The sequence below is a fragment of the Protopterus annectens genome, chromosome 1.part1, assembly GCF_019279795.1.
Source record: "Protopterus annectens isolate FY-2018-M chromosome 1.part1, PAN1.0, whole genome shotgun sequence".
NCBI lineage: Eukaryota > Metazoa > Chordata > Ceratodontiformes > Protopteridae > Protopterus > Protopterus annectens.
In genome coordinates, this window is record NC_056726.1 from 1,287,020,136 (window position 1) to 1,287,038,456 (window position 18,321).

Genomic DNA, 18,321 nt, shown 5'->3' on the forward strand with positions numbered 1-18,321 from the left:
ATGAACAGAGATTGCCAATCTAAAATACAGCTTTTTTGCAAATATTTTATAAACGATAGGAGATTTTAATAATCCAATTAAAGATATAGATGAGGAAATTGAAAAGTTTTAGGAAGTACATATATATTGCATTCAATAGCTTTAATACCTGACAAAAAAGCATTTAAAGAAAATGGAAAAAAAAAACATTAACTTCATTCTTATAGTATCCTAAAAAGCCAGAATTGCTTACAGAAATCATATATGATTATGGGATTATGGTGGTATTAGCTTCCCAGATGTAGAATCTTATTCTGTTGCTCCAAATTTTAACTCTGGGCAGCAGTGCTGGTGCAGTGGTTAGCGTTGCCATCTCACAGCAAGATGTTCTCCGGTTCTATCCTTGGCTGGGGTGCCTTTTGTGTGGAGTCTGCATGCCCTACCTGTAGTCACGTGGGCTTCCTCTGGGTGTTCTGATTTCCTCCCACATCCTAAAGACATGCTGTAGGTGGACTGGATACTCTAAATTGGCCCTAGGCGTGAGTGCGTGTATGTGTGTGCCTTGGGCACTAGTCTGGCAGCTCGACACTATAAAATTCCTCTGCCAATCATGAGCGGACAGGTGATCCACTGTGGTGACCCCTAACCAGGAAAAGCTGAAAGAAGAAGAAGAAGATACTCTGGACAGACTAACTTTATACCGGTCTATATTATATCATTGAATGCTTAAAAAAGTGAACGATGAATAATTGACCCCATGTAAGCAAAAGCTTACAATCTCAAAAGCTCAGAACTGTTCCAAAAAAAAAAAAAAAAGAAAAAAAATTGAAATAATACATAAAGTGTGTGTGGGGGGGCTATGCCCCCCCCCACTTAAATATACCAACTCCGAGATCACACTACAGTGCCGAAAATGGCAAAGTAATGGAAGCGGCCAAGCAAATTCTTTCCCTGAGAAAGAATTTGCTTAAAAGCCGCTTCTCTATTTTGCCTTTTCGTTGTTTTAAGTTCGACCAAGATGCATTCGATAGAATGCATCTTCGGTCATCTAATAGGAACCCAACTTACACTAGTCAATGGAAAACCATTCAGGAGCAGATAATAGTAAATTCTTATGCGTTTATTAAATATAATAAATTAGGAATATGTAATAATCCTTTCATTTGGTTAACAAAATTTACAATAGAAGGAAATTCATTTCAGCTTTTAGACACAGCATATATGAAATCAGTTCTTAAAACAGTTAAGACATATGTTTTTAAAACTACAGCTACAGCACTGCAAACACATGATAGAAAGTTGAATTAACGTCAATGCTAAGCATTTTGCCCATAACAATAAGGGCTTATTCAGAGTAAAATCACACCGTAAACTTACATCTTAAATACTCTTTGACCCATCAATTAATACAGAAGTTGCCAAATCCTCCCCCAAATTAATCAAATCACTTTAAATTTAAACAGATAAGGTAAAATATATTATAGTACACATCATAAAATAAATAAGTAGTTAATAAATAGATGAATATTATGTAAACAATTGTTAACCAAACGTGTATATGTGGTTAATATATATATATATATATATATATATATATATATAGATTCACTTCATAGTATTGAAATACTGAATTATCGAAATTCAGTATCACGAAACTATAAAGTCAAATCCCATAAACACCAAACATACACAAACGCGAAACACAAAACCGCGACTCTATAAATTCCCATCAAACACACATCACACACTACAAAACACATACATACACCAGCGTACATACCTCCCAACACTTCCCTACAATAAACATAGCACACACGCACACAACCAAACACATACAGACACCTACCCTTAGTATATGCAGGGGGTACACCCCCCCTACGTATCTATACTAACTCTGAGGTCGTACAACACTCCAAAACACACACAACCCAGCATCGCACATTCCACAGCCCCCGGCACAAACACACATCACATACACACAAACACCAGCACTCCCAACACTAACACATTCACACTGCACAACACCTACCCTAACCCACACCTCAAACATCCCAACACACTCAAACACACACAAACCCTTCCCAAAACCCCCAAAACAGTACACTTACCTAACACACTATCCGTACCGCGGGTTCGACATAATCCATTCGACACTTCTGGGTTTGCGGTTTCTGTCCGTTCGACTTTACAGGCTCGAAATTCTAAAATTCAATATTTTAGCATTTCGAGCATGTAAAGAAAACCCATACACACACACACACACACACACACACACACACACACACACACACACACACATATATATAATTACAAATATTGTATACAATTTAAAATATACAAATTTTAAAATTCAGTAGCACTTGAGATGCCAGAGTTGAATATATTGAGAAGGTACCAATAGACAGATGACTTTGTAAAAGTGAAAAAAATAACAAGCAATGTAGGCTTAGCAAACCATGATGGAAGAGCATGTGGTGCATGAGAAAGTTATAAGGAGTACATGAGAAAGTTATAAGGAGTGTGGAAAGATGTCAGCAACTAATTGGGAGAGTAGTGGCAAAAAGAAATGATTTATTGTACAGTTGCAAAGGCACTTAGTAGTTGAAAAATATTTGAGTAGTTTACTTAACCATGATTGTCAAAGGAACGTCATTATTGTCAAAGGAATGTAATTCTTGAAGTTTTATTTGCATGTTTCTACGTTATAAAGTCTTGAAGAGTTGTGGGTGTCCTAATGTTTGTTGATATTTTGTTTCAGTTTTATGGAGCTAATTTGGAGAATGTTTGTTCTGTTACTGCTAGTTTAAATGGAGGTCTAATAATAATGTTATTGTCAGCATTCCCGAGATCATATACTGAAATGTGATGTAGCGGGAATGACCGAGTTTGATCTACAGTAAGGCATTAACTATTTTTGCTGTGTTGCAAAAGGTCATAATTGCTAGGATGCATCAAAATTTTGAAGTGTGGTGTAAGATGCTAACCTTCTCCTGGTTCAAAAAAGCATCACGGTAGATTTCGTAGTATTTAAATTTAACTTGTTAGTCTGCATCCATTTCTAGATCAGTGCAAAATCATTTTGTAACAAATCATTTAGCTGAGTCATTGAATATTGAAGTTCTTGTTATGATGATATCACCTGCATGCAGGATGAGATTCAAGGTAGGTGTTGCCTAAGGAAGGTCATTAGTAAATAAACATAACAGTAAAGGATAAAGGGGTTCCTATCACATTGAAAACTGACAATGTTGAACGGCTAAAATATCGAAAATGTCATTAATCGAAACTGTTCTTGTGGGATCATGGTACAGTGAGGATCAGTAAATTTTCCCTTTCCTCACTGTAGTGCGATCTCAGAGTTGGTATATATATTATATATATATATATATATATATATATATATATATATATATATATATATATATATATAATTAGCGGGTGGGGTGTGGGTGGGGGCACAGCCCCCCACAAGAACAGTTTCGATGAACGGCACTTTCGATGTTTTAGCCGTTCGATATTGTTAGTTTTCAATAATATAAAAGAAACCAAGCCAGTCAGTAGCAGCACAGCAAAACGTTTAATCCACACTTTTACATTGGAAAAACTACAATTCATTAAAACAATGCATTTATCAACACTTATATAGTATAAAGAAAAAAGACAGTAAAAGTGCATTAGCCAGACATTCTGTTTACTGTCAGGGTTTTAAAAAGTTTATTTTCTTGATCTTAAAACAATTGCCATTGGATGAGGTTATTGGCGATTGGGAAAACAAACTGCTGCATAAGGAAATGAAATGGCAGATTTGATTTGATGCCACTAATCCGCCAGGGATTAATGACTGTATCTCAATTTCTAGTGAATTGAAAAGAAGATCTTTAAAAGTGTAATTTGTTTAACGCAGTATGTTTTATATATACTAATGAATTTTATCGGCTTGTTTGGCTTTTAATAACTGATATGCATGTTGTTTTTATTTTATTGGGGCAGTTGGTTTTAAGTGTCTAATTAGCTAGTTTAATTTGGTTCTGATGATGTCTGATGACTCAGATGACTCTGATGAAAGTGCTTACCATTACCTTGGTCTTTGTATAGTGCGTTGCTGTGGATTAAACGTTTTGTTGTGCTGCTACTGACTGGCTTGGTTTATTTTATGGTTTTGTTCACCTAGCCGAGCACCGTTGTGGATTTATTGTCTGTTATTTGAGGTTAGTTTTCGATAATGTGTATAGACCCGGATAAAGTGCTGATCTTTGTGGTTTACCCTTGGAAACTGGGACTGGGTTCACAGTTATGTCGACATTTATAGCAATGAATGATCTATTTAGATCCTAAGCCACTCACACACTTCAGAGAAATTACGTTTTTATGTTTGTACAGTAGAATGCTATGCCCAACACTATCAAAGGCCCTTTCAGGTTTATGACTACAGCAGGTGTAAGCTTGCTGTCATTACAATTGTTGTATATGATTTTTTGAAGTAGATAGGTGACTGTGTTTGGTCTATATTTGGGCCTAACGCTATGTGGCTTCTCAGTGATAATGTCATATTCAGTAATGTAGTACAATATTTTGGTAGTCAATTCTTTATAAATATTTTATCTGTTCGATATAAGCTAGCTATTGGTCAGTAGTTTTCAGCAGTTTTATGAGCATTAACCTTTGTAGCATGCTTAAACAAGTTAGTTATGGAATTAGTGCATAAAAGACTAATGGAATATGGAGTCTGGAGGCAGGCAGATATTGACCACCTAACTGAAGTATAACAGGGTTTATTAAGTAGTAGTTGTTAGGGTTAAGGTTGTTTGGAATGTACATATTTCTTAGTGATGGTGTTGAAGTAAAAACAGGGATACTCAATGACTTTATATGTAGTAACTCCACTGGTGTAGAAGAGAAAATATTATTGAATGATACTTGTGTGAATTGTGGATGACTTTGTATGATGCTTTTATGTCATAGCTAGACTGATCCTGTATATCTTGATTTTTTTTTTCTATTTTAAAAAAATTGTGGTTTAATAGGGTTCCAAAATTTCCTTGGATTGTGAATGTATCTTTGCTGAAGTTTCCTGTAATACTTTGTTTTTGATTTAGTTGTAGTTAAGTCTCACTCATTTTCTAAGGATGAAGTTTTTGTTTTGTTTGTCATGGTTGTTGTTATGGTCTTGTTTCTATTGTTTCCGAGTCTTGTCCATGCTCTTTAGATTCTGGGCATTTTTGCAATGTTTGCCAGGATAATAGCTGTCCCTTAAAAGGATAAAGAATAACTGTATTATTTTTTCACTAATTCTTTCGGTGCTCCACCACTTCTTCTACTCATTAATTCCCATTGAACTGAATGTGTCCAGGCATCAAAGGACATGCAAAGCTCAAAGCAATTTGTACAATCATGGCATACAGAAGGGATCAGAATGCAATTCTTTCTGACCATTGAAATGATACAGTTTTATGCCAGTACAGACAATGAGAACAACAACTTTAATACCTTTTCTCATCTTAGTTGCTTTGGCCATGCTGTCGGTAGAAGGGAAGAGGAATAATTCCTGTTTTAAAGGTGGATTAGTTTTAGAGGAACTTTAATGCAGAACAATTGATCAACAGTCGTGTTCAGAAAGTCCCATGTGTATCCAGGACTTAAGTTCATAGGTAAGGCTAGCTGCATTTTCAGGTCATTTTAAGCCTAGCCAATTACCCTTTTGGTTCTTGAATTAATCTATCCCATTTGGTTAGAGACTGGCCTTATCCATCCCATTGTTAATAATTATATATTACCCCTAGTGAGAATAACTGGGATAATACCATACATAATTTGAGGGGACTCGTGTATGGGATAAAGCATTTATAGGTTCATAGGTTGGTACTAGGCTATCGGCCCTAGGGCTTATACAAGCCTAGCCATAACAATTCCCTGGATATTTCTTCTCACAATATTTACTAGTCTGGGCCCCTGTCTAGCAGGGTGACTGACATGATCCCCGGGGTGAATTTCCTATCTCCCATCCAATCGTCAAGGTTCCTTTTGAAGAGGGCCAAGGAGGCACTCTGCTTGACATGTATGGGCAGTCTATTCCAGAGTATGGGGAGTCTCTGGGTCAGGAACCTATCCCTCCAGCATGTTTTGTTCATTGTGATGACAAGGTTTAGATCCCTGGAGTGTGTGGCTCTGAGGGATTGGGATTTCTTTAAGTGGAGCATGTCCAACAGCTAAGGGTTTGACATGGCCTTGTATGTTAAGCAGAGATCGCCTCTGAGTAGATGATATGCCACAGAGTATAGCTGGAGTTTTTTTAGATGGTCAGCATAGGGCATCTGCTTTAGGCCTGTGATTCTTTTAGTGAGGTATTTTTTGCGGCCTTTCCAGCTGTTGCAGATGTCTTGTGAGGTACATACCAAATGGGGCGTTATACTCTATAATGGGTCTAATGAGGGATGAGTGCAGTGGGACAATGACCTCCTTTTTTCGGATGAAAAATCCCTTAGTGATGAGGTGTGCCACATAGAAGGATTTCCTGACTGTTGTGGCAATGTGGTTATCGAAGGTGAGACCACTGTCCACCTGTGTCCCCAACTCTTATCACACTTTCAATGTTTAGTGTACAGACACCTATGTGGTAATTCACGAGTACATGTTTTTTTCCAAAGGGGATAACTATACATTTATTGGCATTAAGCTTGAGCCCATGGCTCTGGCACCAAGCATCTGTTTCTGTAAGGCCCTTTTGTAGAATATCCACATCATTTGGGGATTCAATAATGGCTCCCAGTTTGCAGTCATAGGTTCATAGGTTCATACTAGGCTATCTGCCCGAGGGCATTTACAAGCCTAGCCCATCGTTTTGTGGCCCTTTAGTATGGGGAACTATACCCATTATTTTGCTGTGCCTCTGTCGAGCAGTGACACTGAGGTAATCCCTGGGGTATATCTGCGATCTCCCATCCATTGGTCAAGATTTTTCTTGAACAAGGCCAGCGAGGTGCTCTGCCTCACATGTACCGGGATTTTGTTCCACAGCATAGGGAGTCTTTGGGTGATGAATCTATCCCTCCAGCACGTCCTGTTAATAGCCGTGTCAAGGTTTAAGTCTCCCGCCCTTGTGGCTCTGATGGATCTAGATTTTTTGAGGTGAAGCATATTCATCAAATCTGGGTTTGACATGGCCTTGTATGTTAGGCAAAGGTCACCTCTGAGCAAGCGGTAAGCGACTGAATAGAGCTGGAGTTCTTTCAGTCGGACAGCATAGGACAGATTTTTGAGACCCTTTATCCTTTTGGTGAGGAACTTTTGTGGCCTCTCCAGCTGCTGCAAGTGTCGGGTCAGATACATTCCGAATGGGGCATTGTACTCAATCATTGGTCTGATGAGTGATGAGTAAAGGGAGACTATGACCTCCCTTGATCTAGATGAGAATCCCTTCATGATAAGGTGGGCAATGTAGAAGGTCTTCCTAACTACTTTAGCTACATGGGTGTCGAATGACAGACTACTATCAACCTGGGTCCCCAGGTCCCCGATAACTTCTTCTGTGCTCAGTGGATTGCCACCTATTTGGTAGCTAGGGGTAACCTTGTTTTTCCCGAAGGGTATGACTATGCATTTTTTGGCATTTAACTTTAGGCCGTGGCTCTGGCACCAGTTATCCGTTTCTGTGAGACCCTTCTGAAGGATATCTGTGTCAGATGTGTTTTCTACTATGGCCCAGTTTGCAGTCATCTGCAAACTTTGTCAGCCATAACCCTCCTGTGTTTGCTTGTACTTCGGAAAAGTAGATGCCAAACAAGAGTGGGCCCAGGACTGAGACCTGTGGGACACCACTTGTGACAGGCTTTGAGTCTGACATGGCGCCAGCAGCTCTGACCCTGTGGGTTCTGTCACTCAGCCAGTTTGCAACCCATCTTGTGATGTATGGGTTGACATTTAAGCTGATGAGTTTTTCAATGATACCCGAATGGGGTATTGTATCCAAGGCCTTAGCCAGATCGAGGTAGGCTGTATGGACTGCCTTTCCCTCATCAATGGCTTTGGTGACTGTTTCGAAAAAGTCAACCAAGTTTAAAAGGCATGATCTGCCTTTGACAAAGCCAAACTGGGTTGGATCCAAAGTCTGCAAATTCCCTATGTCTTTATTTATGAGGTCCATTATGATCCTCTCCATGGCTTTGCAGATAAGGCTTGTCAAGCTAATGGGCGGTAATTTCCAGGGTCGGTGGAGGCACCGCCTTTGTGAAGTGGTACCACAGTTGCAGTGCGCCACTCCTGGGTGCGTATCCAGAGGTAAGACTTTGATTAAACAGCTGTCCTAGCTGTGGGTTTAATTCCTCATTGAGTTCATGGAGCACACAGCCGGGGACACCATCAGGTCCCATGGATGCTGTGTTTTTGCTTTGGAGAGAGCAGTTCTCACTTGGGCGCTGGAGATGTTTGGGGGCTGCAATCGTTTGGTATAGATATCTCTCCTTTTGGGAGAAGTTTGCACTGAACCTGTCAGCCAGTATGTTGGCAATGTCTGTAGGATCAGTAATCTTCACATCATTTTGAACTAGCTCTGAGCATATCTGGGAGTTTCCTCCCAGGTTTCTAACATAGCTAAAGAAGGCCTTATGATTGTCTTTTGAGTCTTTAGCTATTTTTCTCTCGAAATTTGCTTTGGATGATTTTATGAGAGCTCTTAGTTTTTTACTTATAGTGATCAAGGGTGTCTTACCTTTTAAGGATTTTGCTCTATCTTGTAGTAGCTTCCTCCTTTTGTTGTAGAGTTTGTTTATGGCTTGGGGTCCACCAGACTGGACGCTTGCCTTTGGTACAAAGAGTCTTTGTTTTGCTTGGGATTGCCTTATCCATGCAGTCCTGCAGGTGCTGGTAGAAGGCATTTGTAAGTGATTCAGCGGCTTGAGTACTGTTTTCCGCCGGCTCGGGGGCCTTAAAGGAGACCACACTAGTCTTTAGAAGTGTGAAGTCGGCTTTTGAGCATATGCGAACTTTGTTAGCCAGAGTCCCTTAGTGTTGGCCTGTACTTCAGAGAAGTAGATGCTAAACAAGAGTGGTCCCAGGACTGAACCCTGAGGTACTCCACTTGTCACCTGTCTGGAGCTGGATTTGGAGTCGGCTACTTTTACAGTCTGGGTTCTGTCAGTAAGCCAGTTGGCAACCCATTGAGTGACGTAGGGATTTATGCCCAGCTTAGTGGTGTCGAAGGCCTTGGCGAGGTCCAGATAGGCTGTGTGGACTGCCTTACCCTTGTCCACAGCTCTGGAGACTGATTCAAAAAATCTGTCAGGTTTAGGAGAGAAGATCAGCCCTTCATGAACCCAAACTGGGTGGGTTCCAGTGTTTGAAGATTGCCAATGTCTTTGTTTATAAGTTCCATGATAATGCGTTCCATGGCCTTGCAGATCAGGCTCATCAGACTGATGGGACGGTAGTTCCCGGGATCCAAGGTTGAACCCCCCTAGTGGAGTGGGATAACTGTAGCTGTGTGGCACTCAGTGGGCATGAAGCCTGAGGTGAGGCTATGATTAAACATGACACTTAGAAGAGGTGCCAGTTCATTTTGTAGTTCATGTAGTACACAGCCCAGGATGTCATCTGGTCCCATGGATGCTGTATTCTTAGCTTTGGAGTGTGCAGTTTCTACCCGTGTGGCCGTGATTACCAGAATTTGGCAATCTTTTGGTATTGAGATGGGCCCTTTAGGGGGTGAGGGGGGGGGTGAAGTTGGCACTAAATCGATCTTCCAGGATATTAGCAATATCCTTGGGATCAGTGTATTTAATGCCATTCTGTTGTAGCTCAGAGCAGATCTGAGCATTGCCATTTAGATTCTTGACATAACTATAGAATGCCTTGTGGTTGTCTTTGGAATCTTTGGCAATTTTGTTTTCGTAACTAGCTTTTGAGGATTTTATGAGGGATCTCAGCTTCTTACTGAGGCTGGTAAGGGAGTTTTTTGCATCCTGGGATTTTCCTCTTTTCTGCAACAGTTTCTTCCTTCTGTTGTATAGTTTGTTTATAGCAGGGGACCACCAGACTAGCTTGCTTTTTTTGGAGGAGAACATCTTGGTTCTACGTGGGATGGCACGATTCATGCATGAGAGGATGTGCTCATACAATGCCTTAGTGTAGGATTCAACAGTCGAACTTTCAGTTCCCGTCTGCATGGGTGTCATGAAGTTTGTCAGTTCTAACTTGAGTAGTATGAAGTTAGCTTTGGAGAAGTTTTTTACGAAGGTTCCCTTACTGGGGGGTGGGGGTGGGATGTGGATGTCAAGGGTGATTTGCTTATGGTCAGACCTGACCAATGAGGGGGTGACCACTGGTGTGGAGCATCTATCTCCCATGTTGGTAATGAACAGATCTAGGATATTGGAGCCCCTGGTGGGACTATCGATTAATTGATCCAGGGCGTTGGAATTTATGAATTCCAAGAACCGTTGGGAAAAGGTGTTGGTACCCAAGTAGTTTTCCCAGTTAATGGCAGGGTAGTTGAAATCTCTCAGTATTTGGGTGTCTGGTTATATCTTACTATTTTCCAGTATGTTTAGAAAGGTGTAGTGAGAATCTTGGGGCATGGTGGGGAATCTGTAGCAAGCTACAATTTGGATTGCAGTCTTACCTAGTGTTAGTTGCACCTGGAGAATTTCAGATGCATTGTGTTGGGCAACTAGCCTGGAGGTGTGAATATCTGTGGTGAATATGGACACTCCTCCACCTTTAGTGTTTCGGTCTTAGTTTTGTGGCTGGAAAGTGTAGTAAGAGTTGTAGCCTGGTATTGCAAGGGTGCTCTCTGGAGCCTTAAACCAGGTCTCAGTTACTGCACAGATATCGATATTCTCCATTTTTAGGAGTGCCTCGAAAGAGTGCATTTTGAGGTTTAGACTTCTAGCATTGAGCAGCATTACCTTCAGATTTTGCATGCTTGTATCTGTTACGGTGGTGGTTTTGTCCTATGAACCTTGCCTTCAAAACGCACTATAGGGGTGGCAAGAGCTTTAGTCAGTAACCTGAATCCCAGGGGTGACAGGTGTAGACCATCTCTGGCAAAGCATCATCGTTTGTTGATCATGTCTTCCCAGGCAGATAGATAATGGATCCCCTTTGAATGACACCAGAAGCTTAGCCAATTGTTTAGGAGCTCACTCTGTCCATTAGTAGTACAGGGGGCAGTCCTAGGATACATTTTCTATTACCCATTCATAAAGCCATGATATACTTGAATATGAGCAGGTATTACCTTTGTTTTAAGTGAATGGAGAGTCTTTTTCAGAGCACTTATATCACTGTGAAATATACCTCTCCCTCCAAGCCATTCTGCTGATGTTACAGAATAAGTTTAGATCCTGGACAGAGTGTTTCTGATGCCATATGACTTGTTGATGAGAAGTAAATCCATCAGCACTGGGTCACAAGATGTGTTTATGCTGGTCACATGTCACCACTTCGTAGTCTGTAGGGTAATAAGTGCAGTGACAGGACATTGAGGTGGTATGTGTGGGACATTTTGTTAGGCCTTGTATCCTTTTTGTAAGGTATCATTGTGGGCATTCCAGTTGTTGCATATGTCTGGACAGATGCATGCCAAAGGGGGGTATTATACTCAATGACTGGTACTAATGAGGGCTAAGTAGAGGGGATAGTGACATCTTTAGATGTAGAAGCAATCTAGATAGCTGACTTCTCAAAGGATATGATAATACATGTTTTGCCATTTAGTTTCAGTCCATGATTCTGGCACCAGTTATTTGTTTGGGACAAACTTTCCTGCAGGATGGCTAAGTCATCTGGGGATTCAATGACTGCTTCTAGCTAGTAGTCATCTGCAAACTTAGTTAGGAAGAGCCCTTTGTTATTGGCTTTTACTTCAGAGGAGTAGATGCCAAAGAGGAGAGGTCCCAACACTGAATCCTGGGAGACTCTACTGATGACTGGTTTCTCTGTGGAGGTAACTTCCCTTATTTTGATCATCTATATCTAATCTGTGAGCCAACTGGAAATCCAGTAGGTGGCATAGGGATTTATTCCCAGTTTATTTTGCTTTTGTAATATGCTTGAGTTGGGGATTGTGTCAAAAGCTTTGGCAAGATGCAGGAATGCTGTGTGTACTGTTTTAACTTCATCCATTGCTTTAGTGACTTTTTCAAAAAAGTTTACCTGGCTAAGTAAACATGACTTGCTTTTCATGAAAACAAACTGTAATGGGTCTAATGATTGGAGGTTCCCTATAAATGTATTGATAGGTTCAATGATAAGTCTTATCATGGATTTGAATATAAGGCTGGTTTTAGATCTTCAGAGCGCATATTGTGGATGCATTAGCAATATATTTGGCATGTTCTGTATCAGTAGTCTAAAAATTCAGAATGTTATATGTATGTATGTATGTATGTATGTATATACACGTGTGTGTGTGTGTGTGTGTGTGTGTGTGTGTGTGTGTATGTTTGTCTTAAATTTGATTCTCAACAATGTCACCTTGCTAGGTGACCAAACCACCCAATCTGATTTCTCTCATATCAGATGAACAGTAACAGTACTCTAAGAACCTTTTGCATTGCTGAATCCTGAAAAACAGCTCAAGATTTCATCCTTTTTCTCACTTCTCAATGCCTGTGTCCATAAAAGAGAATGCCATCAAAGACTGGCCAGCTACCTTGTATGAGTCAAGTCTTGCTTCAGCAATACACTTGATAGTAATCTGATCTTCATACTCTACCTCTTCGCTACCCTCGTTTGTGAGCAAGAACCCACAATTCTTAAATGCCTCTAGATGAAATACCTGTTCCCTCAAATACAGAGAGCAGTCTTCTCCTTTCGGGAAAGAATTATGACCTCAGATTTGGAGGTGTTGATTTTCATCACAAGCACATCACAATCAGTAGCAAACCACTTCAGTGCTCTCCAGAGATCACAGTAACTTGTGAAATCGATTAGTACCTAAAACACATCTTAATGTTAGATGCTCCTGAAATATTGACCATGCATGGATTTATATCCTTTCCATAAAAGTCATGAAAATGATGGGAGGCATGGCACTCTTTTTTTCAGAGCCCTACCCCTGCTTTCAATTGATCCATATTAATAACAACATGCAGATGTAAATGTAGAGCCAGAAATACAGGACAGGCAAAGCATGTAACAGTAACCCCATGAGGCTGGACTATAGAATCTCCCATGACGGATTCACTTCATAACACTGAAAGCTGAAAACACTGAAACCAAAACACTGAAATTTCAAAATCTTGAAAACTCAAAACACTGAAAACACATATACATATACTGAGTTTAAACAAGATAAATCATAGCACTTTCCACCAAGTGTATGTAGGGGGGCAAGCCCCCCTGCATCCCCCCTCACCCCCTGCTACTTTATATATATATATATATATATATATATATATATATATATATATATATATATATAAACTCCAAGATTGCACTTAAGAGTTGATATATTTAAGTAGCAGGGGGTGTGGGGGTGCATGGGGGCTTGCCCCCTGCTTACAATTGGTGGAAAGTGCTATGATTTATGTTGTTTAATCTCAGTATATGTATGATATGTGTTTTCAGCGTTTTGAGTTTTCAGCGTTTTGAGTTTTCAGTGTTTTGAGTTTTCAGTGTTTTGAAGTTTCAGTGTTTTGGTCTTCTATATTATGAAGTTTTCTCATTTTCAGTGTTTTGAGTTTTCAGTGTTATGAAGTGAATCCCCCATGACACATTCCAGGATGCACTGTTTTTGCTTCTCCAGGTCTCCATATCAAATTGATGTTATACTAGAATCTCCAGTGACTCCTCCTGTAACTTTGGAAAGAGAAAGATGAAATGTTTGCTCACTGATCAATAGCCACCTCTGGAATAAGAAGCTCATTGGTCGGATAAAGGTACCTTAGTGGTTTAGACTTCTCCAAGGAGACTGATCAACATGTAGGGGATTATGATCAGATCATTGATCATAATCAACTTTTACATGTAAGAGACATGGTTACCAAGAATTTTACACTGAAACTGAGAGACAAGTCTTGTCATCCACTTTGAGAAGAATAGTAAGTGTTATGAATTTATTTTATTTTTTTATTTTAAAGCAATCAACCTTTACTAAATGATCTCATATAATATCCATCTCTCTCCCAACTATCTAGCCACCGAACACCAGGCACTAAAATCTGTCACTGCTGCTTATGACAGTAACCAACATATTAATACCACTGCTCCAAAGCCATCACTTCTACATCTATAACCCCTTTGTCCTCACAACAATAGCATCCTGTATGACTAGCATTCATTAATATATCCCCATGTATATCCCTCTAGATACAACTCTCTCTCTTCTACACAAAAACTCAATGAAAAAGCATCAGGAACAAGACTGATAGTATAAATGCTCTCTTGGGCTTCCACTCCCCTGGCTTGTTAGGCATTATTGAGTTTTGCATCACAAACAATCACCAACACATATACCCCTTATTCCCTAACTATGAATATAACTTTGATACTCAACCAGGCAAAGGATAAAGAGGTGGTGTGATGCTGCTGCACAAATCAGCATTCCCTAGTCACTCAGAACAGTTCTTCCACTGATTATGACCCCAACTGGCTTCCAAATAAACTCACAATTAAGTCCTACCAGCAACTTTACATGGCCATAGCTTACCTATCACTCCCATCATTACTCCTTACGTTTAATAATCTATTACTGTCCATGCTTTCCCATGTCAAACTTAATAAGCACATTATACTGACTGGGGATTTTAATATAAACCTACTAGGCTCTATAGAACATGACCTATCTTGAAGTCATTGCCAACCACAAGCTACTCCAGTTAATGGACACCCCCACTAGATCCAACTTCATATCGTATCACTACCCAATACTTGATCTCATAATTATGTTCCATCCTGCTAATCTCCATCTCCATTCACCCTTCCAGCTTTGATGATCACTGCCCTATTACCTTCACTTAATAAAATCTTAAAGTTTAATACCCCCCCAATAATAATTTGCTTCAGGCCTACGCCTCTAGACAAACTCATTATTCTGCATTGAAATCTTTCCTCCATTTATTGGTCCCCAGAACTACCTGTTTCTAATGCTAACAAATCTGTCAAAACAACAAAAAAAAAAAAAAAAAAAAAAAAAAAAACTCATAACTTTTTCTCTCAGTTCAAGAGACACACTTCCCCATGGTCACCAAACTTGTAAAGGACTCTAAAACTCATTTGCTCACCAAAGAACTTAAATCTCTAATGACACTACAAGATGATGCCTGGGAAAATTGGAAACAAAATCCCTGCACCTAGCAACCAAGACTACTACACATCTCTGAAGAACTTTACCAAGAAGCCACTGGCAATCACAAAGCCAAACAATGAAAATTAACACAAATCTTTGTTCACCAAAACAATTCTGGAAGGCGATTAACAATATAATAGGAATATCTCTCCCAAATGAAGCATCCAAACTAGACTTCATATCTTGACCTTCTGGTGACTTGTTACCAGTCTCAGTTTCTTAGAAAATTTTCTAGCCTTCCCTCGATCCTATATATTCTCTCAGACATTACTCAGAGAGAGAGAGAGACAAGCCCTCAGGAAGTCATTCCACCATTCTACTTCTTTCAGGTAAGTACTAGGCATATTCTACCTTTAGTTGAAGAAATCTTACTAGACCCTCTTCCGGGACCAGACAATATTTGTCCATGGTTGCTTTTTCATTGCAGGCACCACAATATCACCCCACTAAAATATACTTGTAACCTGTGCCTCACCACCCATACTATGCCAGATATTTGGAAATTTTCCTTTGTCAGATCTATTCCTAAAGAACTAAGCCAACGTCATGCATTCATTTTCACATCATATCCATCCTACCTACCCTAGGTAAGACTCTAGAAAAAAGTCATCTGTAATTAACTTACCTCTTACTTACAAAAATATCACTTGCTTTCCAGGAAACAACATGGCTTTTGGGCTGTGGTAAGTACTCTGGCAGCTCTCTCGACTCTGACTAATGAGTCCAATATGGATAATAGGAATCTCACCAGAGCTGTGTTTATTGACTTATCATATACCTTTGATATAGTTGATCAATCAGTCTTATATATCCAAGACATTGGCATCAGCCCTAAATCTAATAGTTGGTTCAAAGACTTCCTATCTAACAGAGCCATCAGTGTAAAGATAGGGCCTATTCTTTTTGACACTACCTATACTCACGCAGGTGTCCCACAAGGAGTCATTCTTGCCTCATTCTTTTCTCAAGTTTTCTTTGATAAACCACACCTTGATTTATGCCAGTTTGTATAACTTCTGTATGCTAATGATATAGTCATATATAACTCTGACCCCTCTCTCAAATCCATTGAAACCCAAATACATAAAGACCTTATTCAACTGCACAGTTGGCGCATATTAAAAATAAACTGCTACTCAACCCTAAAAATCTCAAAGCCCATGGTGTTTGGCACCCATCAAAGAGTACTCAAGTCTACCTTACCTTTTCACATTACATATGTTGACAAGAATTTCACTGAATCTAATAGGTCCTTTATATATATATATATATATATATATATATATATATATATATATATATATATATATATGTGGATATTTGGCTAAAGGAATCCCTTACCTTCCCAAAACACATTGACAAACTTTGAACCAGGTCAGCTACCTACTTTTGTTGGCCAACAAGATTTCTCAGTTCCACTCTAAGCCTGATGGAGCAGCTATAGACAAGGGTATCCTTTGCACCCAACTTCAGTACAGATTCCCCTTGTTTGCGTCTGCCAAAAAATGAACCACTATTCAAACCTTCTGAAATAAAATCTGCTGTTTCACACGAAACTCCCATCAGCATGAACATCATTGTCTTCTCACTTGGCTGCCAATGCAAACCTGAGCCATGCTTGCTGGCAAGACTACCCAACCCCTCTAGCCACAAAGCTCTGCATCTACGATCTATAACCTCAGGAGCAAGATAGAAGTGGCCTATCTCTATAAATACCTTTTCAGGTTACCTTCTACTAGTCATAGAGTCTTATTCCTTGCCCCAAAAACTATGGCAGTCACTTCCTCATGACCTAGTTGAAGTCACTGACTAGTGAGTTTTCAGACCTGAAATCAAGCACTTTCCAAAAAACAGCATGAATGCATTTGTCTGAATACAGCGCATGTCACATGTCTCTGCACCTCCCACAGATTAGGTGGCTAACAATAGACCTCCTCCCATCATCTTTCTAATTACCTACCTATTCTCAACTGTCTATTGGCCTAGCTGATAAATAATAGTAAACTATTACAATACAACTCTACAGAATCTAATCCTCACATACTCAGCTGGGATCTTACAGATTTGCAGATGATATCCTACCCATATACAGGTAAATAAACAACAATCAATTTTCCCTCCAACTTCCTCTCTTCCTCCTTCTCTCCTTACTATTCTGTCCTCTTTTATTGTCTCCTTTTTTTCTTTTATTGTATCGTCTTATGTAAATATGTACATATATTTTGATTTTGGAACATCTGATTGCAACAAATATGTAAACCTCTATGGAAATTCACATTTTTCCATATTCAAACATTATATGTGATGACCTCTATATTTCTGCACCGCTGGCTGTTCTCATGTATTTTTCATGTTAATGCCATGCTGATGAACAATTTTCTGTTACTATTTATGTATCCCAGGCTGAGCCTGCAGTAGGTAATTTGTGATGACTGTTCTGTCTTGGTAAATAAATATGTATCAATAAATAAATAAGTTAATTTATTTTATTTTACATTTGTTTTTTATTTATTTTATTTTACATTTGTTTATTGGGAAAGTCCGACTGGACACAGGTCCATTTTCAGCAGAGGCCCAGGGAGAAAAGCTCCAAATAACAGTACATTACATAAGAGAAAATATGGGCAACATATAAGAAAACATACCATCATACATATTAAGAATACAAATAGCACATATAAGGAGAGAATAACAATTTCTAATAGTATGTCATTTCAATAGTAAAAAATGCAGTTTTTTTTGTTCTAGAAGATTATTATTAGTTCTGTTGAGAGCATAACATTGGTTGAACAGTCAAACAGTACTATTGTCGAATTTCAGATTATTGTCAATTTCTATACCTAGTAGTTTTGTGTGTGTTGTTGGGGTGATCTGTGTATTATCTTTAGATTTTATATTAAAATCCTTGTTTAGAGGAGGAGATCTACCAAGGCTGAAGAAAATGAGTTTGTTTTTTTTGGGATTAAGTATAAGTTTGATGTTAGTGAACCATGCTTCTGCAGAAGTAAAGTTATTTTGGGTTATGGTTTGTAGCTCATTTAGGGTGGGGGCGGCACATA